Here is a 15948-nt window from a genome sequence, read left to right on the forward strand (position 1 = left end):
ACAAAGCTTATGAAAAGGAGCAGGATCTACATTTAATGGAATAAAATGATATCAAGCACACAATTCCTCTGTAAAAATAAAGTGCCAAACTGCGCTAAATGGCAGTCTGCGACAGGCACTTAAGTGCATTCACTGTCATAAAGCATTAAGAACTCAGCCAGATGATTAAATTCTGCGTTTGTAAATCCTGAGTACCACAAAATGCTTATTTTTAAGTAAATTTATGAAGTGGGAACAGGACCAGAATTTAGCCAAATTTATACCAAAAACACAACTTTATTATCAAATAAAAGGCACTCAATCCGAACGTTAATTTCCTCCACTGTCAACTGAAATCCCCAACACCATATGAAATCCGCAACACCAAAATTTAATTGAACACAATGAGGATGAACAAACAATTGTTTTGTAAAATTAAACGCCAAATTGCATCCGATAGCGGCGGAAGAGCCGCTTAGGGGCATCTACAGTGTTTGTAAAACGTCAAGTGCAAATAAGACCAAACTTTTAAAGTAAAAGGCATGAAAAGCGTCAGGACCATTTTCGGTTGAATACAATGATAGTAAATATACAAGTATATCGTACCAAAATGCAGAACGGCGCCTTTAAGGTCGTCAATAAACAAATCCTGCGGCGATCAGATCGTCAGTTTCCTCATTTTCAAGTTGAAAATACCAGAATAGTTTTTTTTTTTCTGTTTAAATTAAGTCAGCACATGAGAAGTTTGATTCTAAAATTTTACCACACAAATAATATTTAAGAAAAAAAACTATGCTCAAAAGCAGCCAACAGCCACTAACTGTCCTAATCCATGCATGATTCCTGAGCGTGCGAAATTTCTCCTTTTCAGGTTGAAAATAACAGAAACAGAGGGGCCACGACCAAAAATTAAACAAATACACAATAATCATCCAAAGATTTAAAATAAATGGCAAAATCAGTTCCCTGGCAGCCACAGCGCTGTCCCACACTGGCTGAGACAACAGCGCCATCCACTTTCTCATTTTTAAGTTGAAAATACCATAGCACCTTAACACCACGTACAACAGGGGACCAAGAACAATATTTAAACAAATAAACTATTAAAGAGTCATCACGTTATAACATAAGGCACGATACTGTGCCCAAATTCGGCTAATGGACCCACATTGTCACAAATCCTATCCTCTTCACACCATTAAAGTATATTATTAATTATAATATTATTAAAGTATATTATTACATTTCACATACCCATATATAAAAAGCATACTACAAATAGCCAACTATCAAAGACAATTGAGAATTAAATTAACCTTACGCTTTTGTGATTACTTGTGATTACACGCGGGAGCAGCCAACACGTGTCCTCGTACCCGAGGAGCACGCCACTCTACGCGACTCGCATGAAATGGCTCCACGGCGCAGGCCCGTTGGGCTCCTTTTATAGCCAGTCTATGGCTCCGCCTTCAAAGATCCTGATTGGTTGGGGAGAGAATGATTGACAGGAATACTATCTACTCCTGTTCTCTGTAAGTGGAAAACCCGCCCATACTGAGGTGTTTGCTTGCATTTGGTGGGAAGGATTTGGTTTGTGTTTGAGTTGGGGTTGCAGGAACTGTTGCAGAATAAAAGAACCGCAAAGTAACTCGCATCGGGCTCCGTGATAGGTTCCAGCAATGATTTCAAACAATCCCTCAACCGTCGTTTTCAGCTTTGCATATCATTGTCCCCTTCTAGAAAGTTCTTCCCTGCCATTTCTGCTTTTGGATCAAACTCAAGCCAGATACCTGATTGGTCTTAGCAGGAACTTTAACTCCTCCACAGCAACTATATTTAGGAGTGCTTGCTTTGGCAGCACATATACTAAAATTAGGAAAGAGAAATGGAAGTGGTAACAGGACAGGGTAGGGACCTATCTGGACTGGAAAGTGAGCCTTAAATAGCTGACAATTGCACATATGCATTAGGGGCATTAAATGAGGATGAATCCAGCCATTGAAGACTAGATACACAGAATGGGCAGCTATCTAACTGAGCATGGGCAGTTAGGAGAGTGTTTATTAAACAGTGGGGATGGGTGTGGGGTGAGAGAGGACTGAGGGATGGGATCATGAAAAGAACTAGGAAATGGCCAGCCTAGAGTTTGAACCCGATGTCTATGCTTTAGGCCTCTATACTAATCACGCCTTTTGTGTGATTGCCTCTTACCGGAATGTCCTTTCCCTGCCATGCTCACCCCTCAGGGCCCAGCTCACATGCAGCCCCCTGCACGAAGCCTCCCTGATCCTCTCTTCCCACTTCAACAGGTAGTAGGCTCTCTCCTGCTGCTATGGGGTGGGGAATATGGGAAGACTTCAGAGCCAGGGTGCAGGGGAGTGTTGGGGGCTCTGGGATCAGTTAGCTGGGCTAGATGTGGTAAGAAGGCCCCAAGGCTTGTACTTAGAAGTTTGCACTTGTGTTGAGGTTGCAGAAATTCTGGAAAGTTCAGGATAAACAACAAAGTAACCCATACTTGTCTCCTGATTGGTCAGAGTAGGCTAACTGCAAACTGCAAGTTGAAAGCAAACTTGGTAAAAAACAAACTTGGTAAAGAAAGTAATGGACAGCAGCCACCTGGATTGGTCAGAATCAGGAATTCAACCTACATGGTAATCATATTTCAGGATGGGCAGGAAGATACTATCAAGACAGGAAACTGGAGAGGTGGAAGGTGTGAGATAAAGGACTGAACTAGACAAGTGAACTTGTGCAATTAGGGTCTGTGGTGGGGATAGTATGGTCTGCTATTTCAGTTCTTTCTACATGACTCCTCAGAGGCCTTCAAGTGGAGAGAACACAGAAGAATTACAATCCTCATCCTTTGGAGATCCAAATTATATGAAGTAAGATTGGTTGACCAAAATGTGATTCCTAAATCCTCTACATCCATATTACTCAAGGAGTTGCTTTTGTTCGTTATTGAGGTGAGATTCACATAAATAAAGTTAACACTTCAAAGTGCACAATTCAGTGGCATTTAGTATATTCACAATGTTGTGCAACTACCACTTCTATGTACCTCCTAAACATTTTCATCACCCCAAAAGGAAATCCAGTACTTTTAAGCAGTTGGTCTCCATTCTGCATCCCCCCAGCCCCTGGCAACCACCAATCTGCTTTCTATCTCTGTGCATTTGCCTGTTCTAAACATTTCATATAGTATTGCATTTTTTACAAGACCCTCCACCAGCAAAAAGATTACGGCTCACTGAAGGCTCAGATGATGGTTAGCATTTTTTAGCAATAAAGTATTTTTTAATTAAGGTATGCACATTTTTTTAGACGTAAGTGTTGTACTGCACACTTAATAGACTACAGTACAATCGAAACATAACTTTTATATGCACTGGGAAAACAAAAAAATCGTGTTACTTGCTTTATTGCAATATTCACTTTGTTGCAGTGGTCTGGAACAGGATCCTCGGTATCTCTGAGGCATGCTTGTATCTGTGAAGCACAATAAAATGAAATATGCCTGTAAATGGAATCACACAATATGTGACCTTTTGTGTCTGGCTTCTTTCACTTAGCCCACTGTTTCTGAAGTTCAGCCGCATTGTAGACATCAACACATATTTATAATTATTAGTTTATGCATATGTCTTCTAAATCAGATAGAAAAATAGTTACAAACAAAAAAAGTACATTTATACTTTCTTTTATATCTATATGGCTACCTTTACCAATGCTTTTATTTCTTCAAGTGGATTCAAGTTACTGTCCAGTGTCTTTTAATTTTAGCATAAAGAATTGCCTTTAGTATTTCTTGTAGGGCAACTTTGCTAGCGACAAATTCTTTCTTTTTGTTCGTCTGGGAATGTCTTAATTTCCCTTCTTTTTTTGTTGTAGTAAAATAAACATAGTGTAAATTTATCATTTTAGCCATTTAAAAGTATACAATTCAGTGGCATTAAGCACATTCATAATGTTGTGCAATCATCATCACTATCAAGTTCCAAACTTTTTTTATCATCCCAAACAGAAACCCTGTACCTATTAAGAAATGACTCCCCATTATATATTATTGAAATTTAGTGGGTATTAATCAGAACTATACTGTTATAAGTTAAGTGGTTAATTGTAATCTTCAGGGCAACCACCAAAAAAATAACTAAAAATATATGTACTAAAAGAAATGCAAGTGATTTAAATGACATACTAGAAAATATCTATTTAATACAAAAGAAGGCAGTAATGGAGAAATAGAAAAGCAAGAAGTCTATAAGACATACAAAAAGTAAATATAAAAATGACAAACATATATCTTAACTTATAAATAATTAAATCAATTGCAAATGGATTAAACACTGCAATGAAAAGGCAAAGACTAGCAGAATGAATTAAATAAATGATCTGACCATATATTAACTAGTAACAGACACACTTTAGATTCAGACAGAAATAACTTGAAAGTAAAACAAAGGAAAAAGATGTACCGTGCAAACAGTAACCAAAGAGAGGTGGAGTGGCTATATTAATATAAAACAAAATAGACTTTAAGACAAAAATTGTTACTAGAGACAAAGAACGTTTTATAATGAGAAAAGGTGAAATCACTCCAGAAATTATAACATTTATAAACATGTATACACAACAGAGTCCCAAAATACATGAAGCAGAAACTTACAGAATTGAAGGGAAAAATAAACAATTCAGAATTACTAGCTGGAGATGTTAACACTTCACTTTCAATAATGGATTGAATAACTAGACAGAAGATCAACAGAGAAACAGAACACTTGAACAACATTATAAACCAATTAGACTTAACAAACTATAGAACACTCCACTCAAAAACAGCAGAAAACACATTATTTTGAAGTCCATATGGAACAAACTACAGGATAGACCATATGTCAGGCCATAAATCAAGTCTCAATAAATTTAAAGAGATTGAAATTAGACAAAGTACCTTCGCAAAACGACAATGGGATGAAATTAGAAATTCATAAAATAAAGAAATTTGGCAAATTCACAAATACGTAAAATTTAAACAACACACACCTTAATGACCAATGGGCCAAAGAAAAAAATCATAAAGGAAATTAGAAAATATTTTGAGATGAATTAAAACTAAGTTACAAGATATCAAAATTTATAGGATGAAGGAAAAGCAGTGCTTAGAAATTTATAGATGTAAATGCCTATATTTTAAAATAGAAATATCTCGACTCAATAACCTACACTTCCACCTTAAGAAAGTAAAAAAACACGAACCAACTAAACTGAAAATAAGCAGAAGGAAAGATGTAATAAAGATTAAAGCAGAAATCAATAAAAGAGAATAGAAAAATAATAGAGAATATCAACAAAATAGAAAGTTGGTTATTTGAAAGATTAGCAAAATTGACAGACTTTTAGCTAAACTGACCAAGAGAAAAAAGAGAGGATTTACTAAAATCAACAAGAAGACTTTACTACTGACATTACAGGAATAAATGGGATTATAAGGGAATGTTATGAAAAATTGTATGTCACCAAATTAGTCCACCTAGATGAAATGGATAAATTCATAGAAATACACAAACTACCAAAAATGACTCGAGAAAAAATAATCTGAATAGATCAATAATAATAAGATTGATTTAGTAATCAAAGAACTTCCCACAAAGAAAAGCCTAGGATCAAATGGCTTCACTGGTCTCTTTTTCAAAATGTTTAAAGAATAGCTAACACCAATCCTTCACAAACTCTTTCCAAAAAGTAGAAGAGGAGAGAACACTTCCTAACTCATTCTGCGAGGCCAGTATTACTCTGATATCAAAACCAAATAAAGTCATCACAGGAGAACAAAACTACAGACCAATATCTCATAAGCATAAGTGAAAAACCTTCAGCAAAATACTACCAAGCCTAGTACAGCAATATATAAAAAAGATTATAACCAAGCATTTTTCCCAAGAATGCATTTGCACTTGAAATGATTTTGTATATAGGAAAATCCAAAAGAATTCCCCCCAAAAACAAAAAGGAAAAAGAAAAGAGCTATCACAATAAACAAATTTGAACATTTGTAGGATACAAAAATCAATTTTATTTCTATAAACTAGCAAATAATAATCCAAAAATGAAAGAAGAAAATTTTATTAAAAAAGAATAAAATACCTAGGAATAAATTTAACAAAAAAGTATGATGCTTGTATACTGAAAACTAAAATATTTTTTAGAGAAATTAAAGAAGATCTAAATAAATGGAAACACATTCCATGTTCATGGATTGGAAGACTTAATATTTTTAAGATGGCAATACTCCCCAAATTGATCTACAGATTCTGTGCACTATCAAATTCCCAGCAGGCTATTTTTTTCTCAGAAATTGACAAGCTGATTCCAAAATTCACATGGAAACACAATGGACCCAAAATATTCTTGAAAAAGAAGAGCAAAGTTAGAGGACTGACACTTACTGATTTCAAAACTTAATGAAAACTACAGTTATCAAGACTATGTGGTACTGACATAAGGATAGACATGTAGGTTAATGGAATGAAATTGAGAGTACAGAGATAAATCCATATAACTATAGTCAATTGGTTTTTGAAAAGGGGGCTAAGACCGTTCAAGGAAGAAAGAATAGTCTCTTCAACAAATGGTACTGGAACAACTGCATATCCGCATTCAAAATAATGAATTTGGCCTCCTACTTCACATCATATACAAAAGATTAAACCAATCTAGATCAGTGCCCTGAAAGTAAGAGCTAAAATGATAAAACTCCTAGAAGAAAACATAGGCATAAATCTTTGTGACCTTGGATTAGGCAATGGTTTCTTAGACATGATACCTAAAGCACAAACCTACAAAAATTAGATACACTGGACTTTATCAAAATTTAAAACTTCTGTGTTTCAAAGGACACTATTAATAAAATGAAAATATAACACAGAATGAGAGAAAATATTTGCAAATCATATATGTGTTAAATGACTTGATTCAGAATATATAAAGAACTCTTACAACTCAACAATAAAAAGAGAAATAACCATGTTAAAAAATGGGCAGAGGGGCTGGCCCGGTGGTGTAGCAGTTAAGTTCGTGTGCTCTGCTTCAGCGGCCTGGGGTTCACCGGTTCGGATCCTGGGCGCAGACCTATGCTCCGCTCATCAAGCCATGCTAAGGCGGCGTCCCACATAGAGCAACTAGAAGGATGTGCAACTATGATATACAACTATCTACTGGGGCTTTGGGGAGAAAAAGGGAAAAAAGGAGGAAGATTGGCAACAGATGTTAGCTCAGGGCCAATCTTCCTCAAAAAAAAAGCTCTCTCATAAAAAAAAATGGGCAGAGGATTTGAATAGACATCTCTTCAAAGAAGATATACAAATGGGCAATAAACACATGAAAAGATGCTCAACACCACTAGTCGTTAGGGAAATATAAATCAAAACCATAATGAGGTATGACTTCACACCCACTAGGATGGCTGGAATCAAAAAGACATGGAAAATAACAAGTGTTGGTGAGAATGTGGAGAAGTTGGAAACCTTATACATTGATGGTGGGAATGTAAAATGGTGCAGCCGATGTGGTGAATTTTATGTTATGTGAACTTCAACCTAATAAGTAAATGAATAAATATACAAATACAACACACACACACACACACACACACACACACACACGCACACTCTCCATTATTTTCCTGAGAATAAGCTTAATGATCTCAGGATGAGAGATTCCTACTTGTTCCTGTCTTTCAATAGAGGGCAGGCAAGATTTGATCTCCAAGTTCTGGCTCAACCATGGAGCAGCTATCTCAGTGGCCACAACTTACTAGAGCAGTTAACCATGCCTCACCACTTATCTACTTAAGAGAATGTTGTGGCTGGTTTGATCCTCTGTCCGGACTACTAAAACTTTCTCCATATGAGCAATAAGGCTTTTCACTTTCTTAACATTCGTGTGTTCACTGGAGTAGCACTTTTAATTTCCTTCAAGAAATTTTCCTTTGCATTCACAACTTGTCTGTTTGGCACAAGAGGCCTAGAACAGTTAACTATGTCTCACTAGTTATCTGCTTTCTGAACCTTCGTTAATTTGCTGTCAACCTGGTGGCCTTGGCCTATAGCCTTTGGTGTAATCTAGACAAAGGTTTGATCCATACTCTGTTGCTAATCAGCTTAGTAACTTTGGGTTGATTAATTCTCTTAAGGCAGAAAGGAAAGAAACACGTTCTGAGCAGTCCATGTCTTCAGTGGTTTACATATACTTTTTTTTGTGTGTGTGTGTGAGGAAGATCAGCCCTGAGCTAACATCCATGCCAATCCTCCTCTTTTTGCTGAGGGAGACTGGCCCTGGGCTAACATCCGTGCCCATCTTCCTCCGCTTTATGTGGGACGCCGCCACAGCATGGCCTGACAAGCGGTATGTCATTGCATGCCCGGGATCCAAACCCGGGCGGCCAGCAGCGGAGCACGTGCACTTAACCGCTACACCACGGGGCCAGCCCCCTACATACACGTTCTTTTTAACTGTGTACATACCTCTAGTCCGTACAGTGCCTGGTGCAAAAAAAAAAAAAAAAAAAAAAAAAAAAGAATATGATAAATGTCTACTGAATGAAATAACTTAATCCACAAAAAAGCCTAATGATTTGAGTATTATTACTTCTATATTACAGATGAGGTTTTTATTTCTTCATTGGTAAAATGTGAATTTATTAATATCCACTTCCCTGGGTTTTGTTGCATCTTTTAATTGTAGCCATTGTAAGAGGCAGTATGATGCTGTAGAAAGGATGTTAGTTTTGAATCAGAAAGTTGTGAGTTTGTGTATCAGCTTAACCATATACTATGAACTTTGGGAAAATTACTTCTCTGAATTTCAGTTTCCTCAGCTATTAAAAATGGATAATATCTACTTGTGTGCTTTTTTAAGATTATAAATTAAATATGTTATGTATAATACTAAATTATATATTATATACAATGAAGCATTATAATATATAATATAAAATATATTATATAATTATATTTATTTATGTATACATATATATTTATTCTTCAGCAACTAGCTGTTCCTTTTTAGGGCTTCCTGTAGTTCTCTCTCTCACTTCTAAACAATGGAGTGCCCAGGACTCAGGCCTTGAGACTCTTCTCTATCTACTCTTATCCATGTGTTAATTTTATAGCTTAAATACTATGTATAAAAATATATATTTATATACTGTATATAATGCATATTTGTATATATATATTTATATACATGTATATAAACATTTAGCAACCTAGTACAATACCTAACACATAGTAACTAATTGAAAAACATTATTCATTTTTACCTAAATGGAAGTTATTATTACAGATAAAGATCTGGCTCAAAATTAGTGCCAGAAAGTTCCTTCCCTACTTTACTGGTCTTAGTTTGGATCCCGTGCAGTTATAGTTTCTTTCCCTGCTTGTGCTCCAGAATCGCCCTTATTTCTCTCTGGATCATCCTCCACTCCCTCCCACTCTCATCTAATCCTTGCAACCTTGGCCTTCCTAAAAAGATGTTGGATGGGGCAAGCACGTCTTTGCATCTGCCTTCTGGGCTAATTATTTGATACTGGACACCAATCATGATTCATGATCGCCCTTTACTGCCCTCACCTGGCCTATTCCAGTGTCTGTTAATGTTGACTAGATGACCCCTGGCCAGCAGAGCCTCAGCTCTGACCTACTCCTGACAAGGAGTTCGCAGAAATAATTCCCCGGGGAATTCAGGCTAATTCATCCCTTTGTCTGGGAGATAAGGATGAAGAGGCAATGGCCAGCTCAATCTGATGTCACGAAAAGGGAAAATTTGGCAACTTCAGAACAGCCTATTTCAGAATTGTTCAGGACTGCTCATGGCTATGGTAGCATTATATGGAGAGAAAGCAAAAATTATACGGGAACCCGAGGCCTCATATGATTGCCTTTCTGAGCTCAGTTCAGCTCTGGACCTCTAAATGCTGGGACCTAGCGAGGCCATAACTCTATTTCTGAACATCAAAGATCTCTCCTTATTCTAGAATCACACACTACTCTAAAGGAGATGGGCAGTGAGAGCACTATCCCGTTTACTTTACCGTATGTTACATAAGATGCCAGCTTGGTCTTGCCAAGGGAAATTCATTTTCATGGAGGCAGATAGCCAGAACCATCTCCATCAACAACTGTCAAAAGAGCAAGCATAAATTGGGGTGGGAGGTGGGAGAAATAGGTGAAGGGGATCAAAAAGTAAAAAGAAAAATAAACCCACCACCTTCTCATACCTTACGACTCCCAGCAACCTGTTCCAGAATTTCTCAAGTGGGCAAACATAAAACTTTTTCCTTTTCGTTTATTAAACAAATATTTACAGATAGAAAAGAAAAATGAGAGATGGTTTTTTTGGGGAAAAATTAGGCCCTCCATTAACTATCTACTTAAAAAAGTGTATGTATGTTTGTGTGTGTTGGCGGGGTGACAGGAAAAAGACAATATTTATACCAAAACCAGACAATTAGGACAAAATAGAAGAATGCAGATATATCCCATCTCTGAATATTGATATAAAAACTCTAATTTCTTAGCAAATAGAATACATCTTCACATGAATACGTTAACACATTATAACCAAGTGGAATTTTTTTTTCCCTAGAAAGGAAAGAACTATTCAAGATTAAGTGTTAAATTAATATTCTTCAATATCTTAATAAATCAAAGGAAAAAAGACTCAGCATGTGGTTATCTCAATGAATACCAAAACAGATAAATGATAAAATTTATCTATACCTAATTTTTTTTGTGTGTGTGAGGAAGATCAGCCCTGTGCTAACATCTGCCAATCCTCCTCTTTTTTAGCTGAGGAAGACTGGCCCTGGGCTAACATCCGTGCCCATCTTCCTCCACTTCATATGGGACACCGCCACAGCATGGCTTGCCAAGCAGTGCATCAGTGCACGCCCGGGATCTGAACCAGCGAACCCCAGGCCGCCGCAGCGGAGCGCGTGCACTTAATTGCTTGCGCCACCAGGCCGGCCCCTATACCTAATTTTTTTGATGCTTAATAAAATATGAAATAGATACTTTCTTAACCCTATGTCAAACAAAATGTTGTTAATTTTGAAACAATAGAAGCATTTCCCATTAAAATCAAGAACAAGGCAAGGAAAATACTATGTTGACCGTTATTTAACATTGTTCTGGAAGCATTAGCCATTGCATTTAGAGAAGAAAAGAAAGTAAGATATATAAAAAGGAATGATGGAAAATTATTATCAACACATAAAGTAACTATCATTAAAAACTCAGAGAAGTAATTTAAATTATTAGAAGTAATATAATTTCTAAGTTAATTGGTTAGAATTGTTACTACAAAGTCAATAACACTTATATTAATATAAATTTAATATAATGTAATTTATAAAAGTAATAATAAAAATTAATTACCCAGAAATAAACTTAACAAGATATGTATAAGGATTATATGAAAAAAACAAAATTGTAAAACTCTACTGCTAACCATAAAAGATCTCCTCAGTAAATGAAAAGACATACCTTATTCTTGTGTAAATTGTTAAAAAAAATCAATTATATGAATCTAAATATTCCATGTAATCCCAACAAATATATTAATTTAATATTTCACATTGGAACTTGAATATATAACTCCAAAATTCATCTGGAAAATAAGCATGAGGAAATTGTCAGAATGATTTTGAGCAAGAAAGGAATTGAGAGGGGCCTAGCACCATCAGATATTAAAATGCATTACAAGGATATAGTAATAAAAACTATGTAGTACTATAGCAAGAAGAGACTAACAAAATAATGCAATATAATAAAACTTCTACAAATAGGTCCAAGTGTACATTGAACAAATGGATTATTATAGAGTTTTAAATGGGAGGGAGAAACATGGTTTATTCAATAGATTTCCTTGGACAACAGACGAAACATTGGGTGTGAGTAGAGGAGTGAACGCTAAACCCCTATTTTATTTTTCACACCAAAATTAAATAAATAAATAAAAAACAACAAGCATAAGTTGACACTGTCATTCACAGACGATTTCTTAGCATACAATGTCATCTAATCAGGTGACCTAGAAACCATTTAACATCATAAGATCTCAATGAATTAGTGATTACAAAATTTCTGAGGGAAATAGTAGCTCACCGTAGCATTGAAACACAGGCTCTGACCTTTTCTAAGACTAAGCCTGCCTTTACACACTAATATGTGATATCTGGAGAGCAAAACATAGGTCTTTTTAATTAATTGGCTAGAAACAGATTTATAAAAAGGAAATGGAAACGCCAACTGGTAATCTTCCTCTCTGATGTCATATTTCTTTTATTTACCTCACCTCTTGAAACGGAGAAGAAATCTTTATTTGTTGCCTACTCAAAGTTTGCATCTCTGAACATTCTCACCCACAGTGCTCTGAGGGAACTAGCTGTGTTACTGAAGAGCACGTGCCAGAATGTGAAGAGACCTCAGCTTGAGCTCCAGCTGTGCCCCAACAGCCCTGTGACTTTAACCTTAGTTTTCCCGTGTTCACATTGAAGGAGTTGAACTAGATGATCTCTAAGGTCCCTTTGAGTTCAAACATTCTATAATTTTAGTGTTTTAAATACAAAGAATAATTTCGCTTCCTTTCTTTCATTTCCCTTCCATTAGAGGGTCTTTGTTACAGCATCAGTTTGATTTACCAAGAGACTCTAGTCATAAACACTTTCGTCCATGCACAGGTGGTGACATTCAAACAGCTGCAACTAGCTGCACTGTTTTGGACTCCTTGCTAGTTTCTCATTCTCCCTTACTTAGAGTGCACAGGGCTCAGGCCTTGAGTCTCTTTTCTGTCCACCTTTACCCTTGGAGTGATCTCTGCTTTCATGGCTTAAATGCCATCTATACAATGATGACTCCATAATATATCTCCCCAGGCCAGATCTCTCCCCTATGCTCTGGTCATATATACCCAACAGCTTACTAGATATCTCTTCTTGAGAGGCTAACAGGCACCTCACACTTAACATGTCCGAAAAGAACTTCCTTATCTTTTTACCAAAACTAGCTCCTACATCAGTCTTCCTGTCTTAGCAAATACTAACGCCATACTTACAGTTAGTTGCTCAGGCCAAAATCTTGGAGTCATCCTTGACTTCTCTTTCTCTCACACCCTCCATCCAATCTGTCAGCAAATCCTGCAGTTCTTACCCATAAAACATATACAGAATGCCACTGCTTCTCATCACATCCACTGCTACCACCTTGGTCCAAACCACCATCATCTCTCACCTAGATTATTGCAGTAGCTTCCTAATTAGTCTCCCTGCTACTGATCTTACTGCCCTGTAGTAAATTCTCAGTACAGCAACAATGATTCTGTTAAAATGTAAGATTATAATCAGCCTTTGGCTTTAAACCATCTAATGGCTTCTCACTCATCTAAATGACAAAGCCCTTAGAGTGGCCTATAAGAACCTAAATAGTATCCCTGCCCATGAGCTATGTGACCTTATCTCCTACTCTTCTTCCCCTCTCTCACTCCATTCCGGACACAGGACTTCTTTATTGTTCCTCAAACACTCCCAGGCATACTCCTGCCTCAGGGTCTTTGTATTTGCTATTCTCCCTTCCTGGACAGCTCTTTTCCAAGTATCCACATAGCTTATTGTCTCCCTCACATCCTTCAGATCTTTGTTCAAATGCCATCATATCAGTAGGCATTCCTCAATAACCCTACTTAAAATTACACCCATCTCCTGCCAAACACGCCTTTCCCCCTTCTCTATTTAGCCTTTCTATAGTACTTTTTACCCTCCTACACACCATGAATTTACTTCTTTATTTGTTTATTGCCTGTCCCTCCTCTCTAGCATATAAGTTCCATGAGGACAAGGATTCTTGTTTTTTCAGTGCCTAGCACATAGTAGGTACCCAATAAATATTTGTTAAATAAAAAATGAACTGTCCCCATTGACCAGATGCCTCAGAGATTCCCCTTCTTGTTAGAGAATGATAAAATGGCTTTATAGAGTGAATTAGACTGTGAAGAACAAGTGTAAAATACTGTAGAGATGCACAAATGATTATTTCATTATCTGGTCAACGTACAAGGGACACATACAAATTGTTCTAATCACAGAGTGATGAAAGAATAATAAACAATGAGTTCTTGAATAAGTATAGGAAGAAAATAATGAATTGTAGTTTAAATGAAATTGAGATGCAATAGCCAGCATCACGGGCTTGCTTTATCCATTCTTTGAGCACTGTCATTTGGGGAAAATGTCCTTTAGAGAAAAAGAAGTAGGTCAGAGAGACAGGCCAAATGAAGAAATAGTTGGGCCCAGGGCTTGCACTGAGTATGGTCAGTATTTGAATGCCTTTTCATTGTGGCTCCTTTACTTTCCAGTACAATTTTGTAATTATTTATTTGCAACAATGGATCAACTGAGCATTTGCTCCTTTGCCTTGAAAACAAATTTACTCTTATTTAGATTTTTTTTTTTTTGTGAGGAAGATCAGCCCTGAGCTAACATCCACGCCAATCCTACTCTTTTTGCTGAGGAAGACCGGCCCTGAGCTACATCTATTGCCAATCCTCCTCCTTTTTTCCCCAAAGCCCCAGTAGATAGTTGTATGTCATAGTTGCACATCCTTCTAGTTGCTGTATGTGGGACGCGGCCTCAGCATGGCTGGACAAGCTGTGTGTCAGTGCACGCCCGGGATCTGAACCCGGCCGCCAGTAGCGGAGCACACGCACTTAACTGCTAAATCACGGGGCCAGCCCCCCCAGATTTACTCTTATTTAGAATTTGTTAGCAGCAATTGAAACTTCTGGCTACCTCTGATCAGATACTTTCCCCATCCAAGTACAATGAACTGAACAGTAATTGGTGATTAGGGTTGCGTTTTCCAAGAGAAGATATTCATTTAGGGTAGGTCTACAAGATACTATTTCCATTTCCCTTCATGCATCTTAGTTGCTGGATGCAGAATTAGAGCTTTAGGCAGGTGGATGCTGTTGTTAAGGAGAAGTCTTCTCATCTAGGTCAACACAGGGTTCAGTGTAAATGATGATTTCTAGTTGGGCACACTGTGGAAGGTCTTACCTTAATTGTGCAAGATGCTGGATTACATTTGCACAATCATAGATTCAAGACAATGAAACCATGAGCTGAGGCCTCCCAGAATGGCGGAGCAAGAAAGAAATATCTAGTCTTACTACAGTATATTAAAGTTTTGGAATTTTCACACCAAAAAAAACACTTGCGCCCTGAGAGAGGGAGAACTCGTTTGGCGTTTGAAGGCAGGGCCTGGCACCAGTTGGAGGCAATGACTTTTGAATGAATAAAGGAAGAATTACATTTCACACATGCCATTTATGTTAGGATTCTTGTATGTATGTTTCTTTGACGGGCCTCATATTCTTAGCCATACCCAAAACAGAACAGGAAATAATATTTTGATGCAAAGATAATGAAAATCAATTATAGCATCCAAAGTCATGGCACAAAAAGGCATACATTGTCCCCCAGCAGGTCTCTATCCATCAATATGAACGTCACACAGGGAGCTCAATTATACCCACCTCTATCAGCAGCAGACTTTTTTGTTAATGGTTAACAATTCAAAACAGAATTAGGAACTAGATGTATGTTCTTCACACTGACCACTATGCATATCTGTTCAAAACATTAAAATAAAGAAGCAAAAAATTCACTTCTATAGATATGAAGAACAGGTCTACATACTATTAATACAGAAGTGCAATTAATTTTTCTAAGAGGATCTCCTCTCAAATCTGTTACAAGGTAATATGATATGTTTCCTTCGCCCTGTGTTTTTATCATTGAAAGATGCTTTCAGGTAAATAGTGTACATGGACACAACATGATTACTAAATATTTCAGTGTCAGTTGCCTAGTGCTGAATAACAACTCTAAATCTTCATGGCTTAAAACAACAT

At 36.9% G+C, this 15948-nt stretch overlaps 1 protein-coding gene across 39 annotated transcripts in view; it reads right to left on the reverse strand.

The window, feature by feature from the left end:
* Window positions 1–13324, reverse strand: part of USP26 (ubiquitin specific peptidase 26) — a 64932-nt gene extending 51608 nt beyond the window's left edge. For 20 of the 39 annotated variants that reach the window (XM_058536773.1, XM_058536760.1, XM_058536752.1 and 17 more), the window contains exon 1: window positions 13096–13324. The gene's annotated coding sequence lies outside the window, so the exon portion shown is untranslated. Of the gene's footprint in view, window positions 1–585; window positions 3469–8504; window positions 8523–10072; window positions 10160–11525; window positions 11650–13095 lie in introns of all 39 variants that reach the window. The other 19 variants (XM_058536751.1, XM_058536750.1, XM_058536735.1 and 16 more) reach the window with 10 other exon arrangements.
* Window positions 13325–15948: the final 2624 nt, after the last annotated feature.

This window comes from Diceros bicornis, chromosome X (assembly GCF_020826845.1).
Source record: "Diceros bicornis minor isolate mBicDic1 chromosome X, mDicBic1.mat.cur, whole genome shotgun sequence".
In the NCBI taxonomy this organism is placed as follows: Eukaryota; Metazoa; Chordata; class Mammalia; order Perissodactyla; family Rhinocerotidae; genus Diceros; species Diceros bicornis.